The sequence below is a fragment of the Aegilops tauschii genome, chromosome 1, assembly GCF_002575655.3.
Source record: "Aegilops tauschii subsp. strangulata cultivar AL8/78 chromosome 1, Aet v6.0, whole genome shotgun sequence".
In the NCBI taxonomy this organism is placed as follows: domain Eukaryota; kingdom Viridiplantae; phylum Streptophyta; class Magnoliopsida; order Poales; family Poaceae; genus Aegilops; species Aegilops tauschii.
In genome coordinates, this window is record NC_053035.3 from 340348378 (window position 1) to 340356515 (window position 8138).

The window sequence follows — 8138 nt, forward strand, 5'->3', positions numbered from 1 at the left end:
TCCACGGCCGCACGCAAGGAAATGCCTCCTTATTACGCGCAAAATAATGATTCCTCCACCTGACATCAGGGACCCACCGAAAGGGCCTCTGTAGTTCGCGAAAAAAACGTTACCGCCGCTGACAGCTCGGACCCACCAGCTATATCTTCGCACGCAAGGAAGTGCCTCCTTATTACGCACAAAAAAATGAATACTCCCCATGTTAGCTGGGACCCAGTATAGTGGCAGGCTGACTTGTGGGCCTACTAAGTTGACGGGGACGGAGGGCTTTGTCAACTTAGTCAATATGCACGATTCTAGCTCCAGCGACCGTACGATGTCCATCCAACGGCCGTAGTGCTTCTTCAACCTCTGGTCTTCTTGCTCCAGCCGCCCAAACCAGCGTCGGTCGTGCCTCATGCTCCTGCCTCCCGTGGCCGGCTGCGATGCGGCGGAGGCCTCACCGCCCCCTACTACTCCCACCGCTGGCCGGGCCATCCCTCTACTCACCCACACCCCCTGTTATTCTACGGCGACGGCAGCCTCACACCGCAGCGAACCAGTGAACCCTCGTACTGCTCTACGCGTGGGCATCCACTGCCGCATCTTCCCCGGCTCCGCGTCGTCCCCTTCCTAGGCCTCGCCGTCGTCCACCGCCCTGGTGCTCTCGGCGCGGCGTGGTCAACGTGGTCAAGGAACGGCTTCCATCGGACGTGGACTATACGTGGAGAGGCTGACAGCTGGGTCCACGGCCACAGCAAGGAAGTGCGTCCAGGCAAAAAAACGTGCAAAATAATTATTCCTCCACCTGACAGCGGGGACCCACCGGACGGGCCACCGTATTTCGCGAAAAAACGTTTGCCCCTGACTACTGGGACCCACTAGCTACATCTTCGCACGCAAGGAAGTGCGTCTGGGCAAAAAAATGATTCGCCCCCCTGACTGCTGGGACCCACCAGCTACATCTTCGCAGGCAAGGAAGTGTCTGACAGTCGGGACCCACCTGGTCGAAGTGTACGTAGCGTTGTCATTCTGGTCGCGAACGTGTACGTACATATATGCTGGTGGATGTAGAGGCGTGCACGTGTCGTAGTAGAGGCGCGTACGTGTCGTAGTAGAGGCGCGCACGTAGCATGTACACGTACGTACAGCGGCCAGGGTGCAAGAAAGAAAATACGACCACGTATGTGTACATACGGGCGGGGTCTCGAACGCCTACTCGCGCATACGTATGGCCAGGGCTCGTGTACATGGCTGGGTCGGAACGGAGAAACATCGTCGTCGTCGTGTTCATGGGGAGGTAACGGAATGCGTCGTGTTCATGGGGAGGCAACAGAATGCGTCGTGTTCATCGGGAGGCAATGGAACGCGTGGGAGCCAACCGGCTGGGTCAGAACGGAATGCGTGGTCGTGTTCATCGGGAGGGCTTGGACGGAACGGGCGATGGAAACGAGGCCTGGCGTACCGCACAACGGAGGAAACGGACCTCCTACGTTCGGAACAGGGTCCTGTTGATCGGGAGGGGTGTGGCGTACCGCAAAACGGAGGAAACGGACCTCCTACGGTCGAAACGGGGGTCCTGTTGATCGGGAGGGGTGTGGCGTACCACAAAATGGACGAAACGGACCTCCTATGGTCGAAACGTTGGTCCTGTTGATCGGGAGGGGTGTGGCGTACCGCAAAACGGATGAAACGGACCTCCTACAGTCGAAACGGGGGTCCTGTTCATCGGTAGGGGTGTGGCGTACCGCAAAATGGGACTCCACGGGATACTGTTCATCTCCACCGTCGACCTCCTCCAGCCTCCACGGGCTACCGTCGACCTCCTCCAGCCTCCACGGGCTCCTGTTCATCCAGCCTCCACCGCGCGCTACTCCACCGGCTACTGTTCAACCACCCCTCCACGGGCACCCCTCCACCATCTACTGTTCATACAGCCCTCCACACCACGGGGTCCTATTCAACCACCCCTCCACGGGCACCCCTCCACCGTCTACTGTTCATCCAGCCCTCCACCACAACACGGGGTCCTGTTCATCCAGAGGCAACGCCACCGCTCACTATTCATCCAAACCCCCCCCCCCCCCCGCAACGCTCACAGTTCATCCCAGAGGCAGCATCGATCGGCTTCAGTTAGCAGCAGTAGCGAAGGAATCGCTCGATCGGGTTCAGTTAATAGCCATCGATCGCTCGGGTTCAGTAACGCGTAGCCTGCAGTGCAATCGCTCGGGTTTAGTTAGAGCCCAACCCCTCGCTCGGGTTCAGTTAGAGCCAACGCCTCGCACACACGCGCGTACGTGTACGAGAGAAACGCGCATCGCTCGGCCCCTGACCTCCCACCATAACCGGGAACTCCCCGAAATTTTCCTCCCCCTCGCTTCTACCACGGTTTTTTCCGTCATGGACGGCCCAAAGAATGTCATGCAGCTGCGTCTCCGGCCCGCCCAGGACGAAAAGCCCATTTTCTGTCATGATTTTTTGTCATAGAAGTAGGATCCCACCACATCTATGATGATACTGGGTTTTGTCACAATTATCATCATAGAAGTGTCATATGTATGACAGAAAAAAAATTCGTTCAGCCCAAAATGTGACGGATGTGTCTTTTTTTTAGTGAAATCGGCCGCAGACAGCATGGTCCGCCTTTGACCGCCATGTGCAAGGTTCGTGCTATCTTATTCAATCTCACCGTGGTTCCATTGTACCAATTCATGCGGTGGCCCGTTGCATGGCTGATCCCAATGTTGGACAAAGGTTCTACAGGAACGGTGTCACTGTTGTAAATGTTGTGCAAATTGATGTTGGTACCCTCCCGTACATATGCAAGCCAATCTCCACTTGCACCGAGCCTAACCTGTGAAACAGTGGGCAGGGGGAGAATTAGGAAATGGACACGGAAGTAGTCTTCAGAATGCATTTACTACGTGATCAAACTCATCTTACCTGCTCATCGGAGGAAATCCGAGTGCCCCTCAACGTCGGCATCTCAAGGGGCGTCAACTTGCAACTACGGCCACGCCGCGCTGGAGAGACCCCCAAGGAAACATCCTCGTGCGTTCCATGGAACATCAAGATGCATTTGTATGAGTAGTTTATATTGTGAGAGAAAAGGATGAACGAGGGAAGGCCTCTAGAGATAGAGATGGACACTACTACTACCAATGTGCTGGCCCGTGCGTTGCAATGGATCCAAAGTAGTAGAATAATACTTGTTCACGTGCTTGAAATATAAACACTCTAGTTTTGATATACATGTGTCAGCAGACATGAAAGCTTGTCCATGGAAGTTGAACCACGGCGACCATCACGTTTCTTGTTTCTACCACTGCCACACCCACACGCGATTCCCACGACGCCGCTCCAACCCACGGCACGACGTCCCCCGACGTGGACATGGATCCTCTGACGTGGCTATCACTGCCTTGCCCTGCCTTTCCTTCGCTGACAGGTGGGACCCACGCTTATGGGTCCCACATGTCAGTGACATAATGGTAGGATTGTTTTCGCGTCAGGGGATCCTCATCCCCCAACGTGCCCCTCATCCCTCTCGGCCTCACCGCTCCTCTGCCTTTGTGTGCATGACATGCGGGCCAGCTGAACTGTGGCGACCATCAACTTTCTACCACAGACACACCCGATTGGATGCGGTTTGCCTGCTCCGCTGCTGTGCTCCGATCCGTACTCCCGCACCTACGAATTTTCATCCAGCGGCTGTGACACATTTCGTCCCGGGCATCAATCCTCAGCTGGAGTACTTATGTACTACAGGTAGTACCCGCTGGTGTGGCCATCTACGCCTCGTAACGCCCCGACGCCCAGCTGTGGCACCCTCGCCAGGGCCACGCCACCACCGGCCGGTTCATCTCAAACGAGTGAGTCGCGAACCACGCCAACACCATAAGAATGACATGTGGGCCAGCCGCATTTAAGGTCCGCATGTCATTGACTCATAGGCCGGGCACTAAGCCACTGAAGTTCGGTCCCGTGGGCCCCGAGAGGGAAATGTAACTCCTGCGGCAGGCCTTGTGGGTCTGTTGCAATGGATCCAAAGTATATCTATTTAGTGGGGTGCACTCTAAACACATTATCTATTTATTTTTCTCTAACCTTCCGTAGCCATCCAACCAAGCCACAAAATCTTCATGGGTGCCCCCCACATCATATTATTCATACTACGTTGATTGAAAAAAAGATAAATCACCCAAAACAAGATCTTCCCTTTTTTCCTACGATGTTGTGTCGTGCACGTACCTACTAGTTGTATAGTGGTAGTACTAGTAATATAGTATTAGGAGTACAAACTTGGTACTAGTAGGAGTAGTACTAGTACGGAATGCTCCTACTCTATCAACGAGCCCCGTCTGACACCAAATTTCTTGGCTTCCGTGCTACAGCTAGATCTTCGCCTCGTTTCTGTTTTCCAACCCGGCGGCGGGCGGGGTGTCGGTTTGCTCAACGGCGGTCCCACATGAAAGTGAAAATGCTAGGCAACACACCTTCCCTAAGCTATGTGTCGTGCCGGACGGGCCGTGTTGTACTCCCGATTCCCGGGCATGTGGGGGTGCGACGCGAACGCGACAGGACTTTTCCTTTTACCAGCAATGTGCCCGTGCATTGCGACGGATCCAAAGTAGTATAATAGTAGTATTTGTTCACAAACTTGAAAGAAATCACTATTGTTTTGATATACTCCTAATATATTACTCCCTCCGTACCTAAATATTTGTCTTTTTTGAGATTTCAAATGGACTATCACATACGGATTATATAGACATATTCTAGTGTTTCTAGCAAGATGCCCGCGCGTTGCACGAAGTTGATGGAAAAGGTAAGCACAACTTATAAATTGACGGATGGAGTACTAGTTACAGTGATGCATAGAATTAAGCAAAGGGATCGCACATGTCGATATTGACTGGAACGAGAATGCAACAACACAATAAGAATTAAGGCCACGATGATGCGATCGCAGTGGTGGTTACAGAAGGCAAGAAGAAAGATGGATCCACGAACGTATGACCTCCTCCTCCTCAACTTAGTGCGTCGGGCCACCAACCGGCGGCTAAGGAGCGGTGTCTTTTGTGGCGAGGTCGAGGTGCTTCTCAGCAAAGGCATCCAAGGCTTCTAGCCGGTTGAGGAAGGCCAACGTCATAGCGTCCTCACTGGCCTTGTAGATACCTATGTACACGATTTGCTCGTACACGTGGATGTGTAGGTCGACGAACTCTTGCAGGGCGAGGCACCTCGCGGCGAGCGCGACCTCCAGGTGGACATTCTTCATGGCGTCGGCGGGCAGTAGCAGGGCCACCAGTGCTTGAAAGAGGTTCCGGCGATGGAGGCCGATTAGGGTGGCAGGCAATGAGGAGCCCGGGCGCGCGGGCTGGAGGAGTACGGCGATGTCGTCCGCGAGCTTCTTGAGGACGGTGAACTTGTTGCTGGTGTCAACGATCATCTGGTCCAACTGAGAGTCGTAGTTGGCGTCGACGGCGGCCATCCACCAGCCGGTCTCCAACACCGTCTGGAGACGATCCTCGGCGCCATGCCGCAGGCCGGCGTCGTGGACCATCTGGCGCAGCCGCTGGCCGCTCACGCGCATCGCCGCCATGGGTCTGGAGTGAGCTCTTTTGCGCTTAGTGTAGGTGCTTAGGCAAATGCTTAGGTGCGTACGATGTGGTAGATGCATTGGAATGGAGGGGCGCCTTTATATGAGGGCAATGAGGGCAAACTGCGTTGCATTCACATCGTGCAGCCTCTTTTCCCGGACCTCCTCCCATAACTTCCCTCATGCATTAATTGAAGGAGGATGCATTGGCCGTTCAACATATCGGGAACCGCTACTCCCTCCCTCGTCTGCATTAAAGCCGTATCGGGAACTGCGTAGCCCACTGTCAAATCGAATACTCCCTCCGTCTAGGTGAGTATTAAGTCATCTTACGAAAACCAAATAGTAAACACATAGGCGTGGTGCATTAACTCTCACGTTGTTTCTTATTTTTTGACATGAATAGAGGAATCAACCAAGAAGAGATGTGGGGCTTGTATGCTTTTAATGACTTGAGACTATCAAACATGACATGCAGTGGTCAGTTTGTTGCACAAGAACAAATACAACCCACGTCAGCACACACGCATCTTAGAGCATGGTTAATAGTATAGCCAGCTGCTGGCTATAAGCCAGTGCCATGTCATCTACAGCCCATCTTATAGCCAATATGTATAATAGTACATCAAAAGAGTGTACTACTTTTTTATTATGTGGCCCACCTTTCATTCTCACAAAGTGCCTAGGAGCACGTGCTAAAGCTGGCTCTTCACGAAGAGCCCGCTTACCTTCTCTCTCCTCTTCTCTTTCCTCCAACTAAGCAGAAATATACTAGTTTATTCCTTATAGCCCGCTGACTCAGCTCTATTATACTTGCTCTTATATAGCATCACATCCAATGGCTATAAAAGATGAATGAGACCAAATTATATCTCATCTAGATGAGTTCTAGCAAAACTGTATTAATAATACTTAGTACTCCTGCGCCATGTATCATATATTAGTATCATGTAGTCCTTTACTTATTGCCATGTATGACACAAAGTACTCAACTCTCTCTCTTTCTTCATTTAATTCTATGACACCTCCTCAAAATTGCTAAGGCTAGTACCATTACAACCGGCCTTAGCAAATGCTAAACATTAAGTTCTCTCGTTTTCCTCTCCACCTTGGTCACCTAGACGGAGGGAGTATACTGCGCGGGCTTTTCCTGCGCGGTAGGCGGGGCAGTTCCGCCTAGTCGGTTCGACAGAGACGCGAGAAGACGAGGGAGTAGGCTGCTGCAAACGTAGGGCTGTGTGATTTGACAGCGAGTTACTGCTGGACAGGTGGGGCCTCGTGATTTGACTTGCCATTATCATTTTAACTGCGGCGCTACGACCGGCGTGAGTCTCCCGATTCCTGACCACCTCCATACAGGTGCCTCTCCCAATGCTCCACCATGTAGTAGAGGCTGGCTCTTGCATGAGAGCCCACTTCTCCACTTTTTCCTTGCCTCTCTTTCCTCCACATATGCAAAAATGCCATGTAAAGCGCACTATTGTACTTACTTGCTCCTACAGGTGCTTAAGCTTGCCACATAGGCATAAAGTCTGATGTGGCAAGTTAATCAAGAAGAGAGAGACTAGTTTGGTGACCCAAGGAAGAAACGGTGCTAAGCGCGTGTACCTAGGTGAAAAGACAATTTTGAGTCTATAGCTAATTAAATGAAGCAAACTTAGCAACACCATTTCATTGGAAGAGGTCACTCCTTGGCAAATGCAATAAATACTAGTACTCCCTATGTCCCATAATATAAGAACGTTTTTGGCACTACACTAGTGTCAAAAACGTTCTTATATTATGGGACAGAGGGAGTACGAAGAAAGAGATAGAGAGAAGTAAAAAAAATACACTTATAGCCAACCTTATAGCCAAAACCTTGTTGTAGTATGAGTGACTAAGTGATGACTATGTATGACATGCCAACATCAGATAGCCTAATGCACCGTGTTAAATCTCCAAGGGCGCGACCGCACGAGCGACGCGACGGTCGTGGTAGGCGCGACCACGATACGGGCTGCTGGCAGCCCTTGGATCTGAGATCAAACGGTCGCATGCTAAGTTGCTGAAAATTTACAGAATAACCCTCCAGGATAGGATATTCACCCATAGGTCTAGAATCACGCCATGCAACCGTTCGATCTCAGATCCAAGGGCTCTCGGAAGCCCGTATCATGGGAGAATGGAAAGCCACTACCCTGCCGTTCGCATGCTGGCAGTTCGCTCCTACTCGTCCCCGCACATCCTTCAATACTACGGCGGTTCGCTCCTAGTCGTCCCGTCCATTCACATTACGGCAGTTCCACTAATCCTAACCCTCCTCCCAAATCCATGGCGTCCCAAATCTCCCCGATCGGCGGTGAGTACAAGGTTAGAACCATCACCGGCGATGAGTTCGACGTCATCTACACCCGTTCTTCCGCGACGGTGAAAGGATGCCTTTCTCACTTCAGACGCATGTTCGAAGACTCAGATGATGTGTGGGTCGCTGGGCTAGATGTTGAGTACACCACAGTCCTGGGATGAGAGAAGGATCTAAAGGACGAAGAGAGGAAGAAGCCCGCCGTGATCCAGG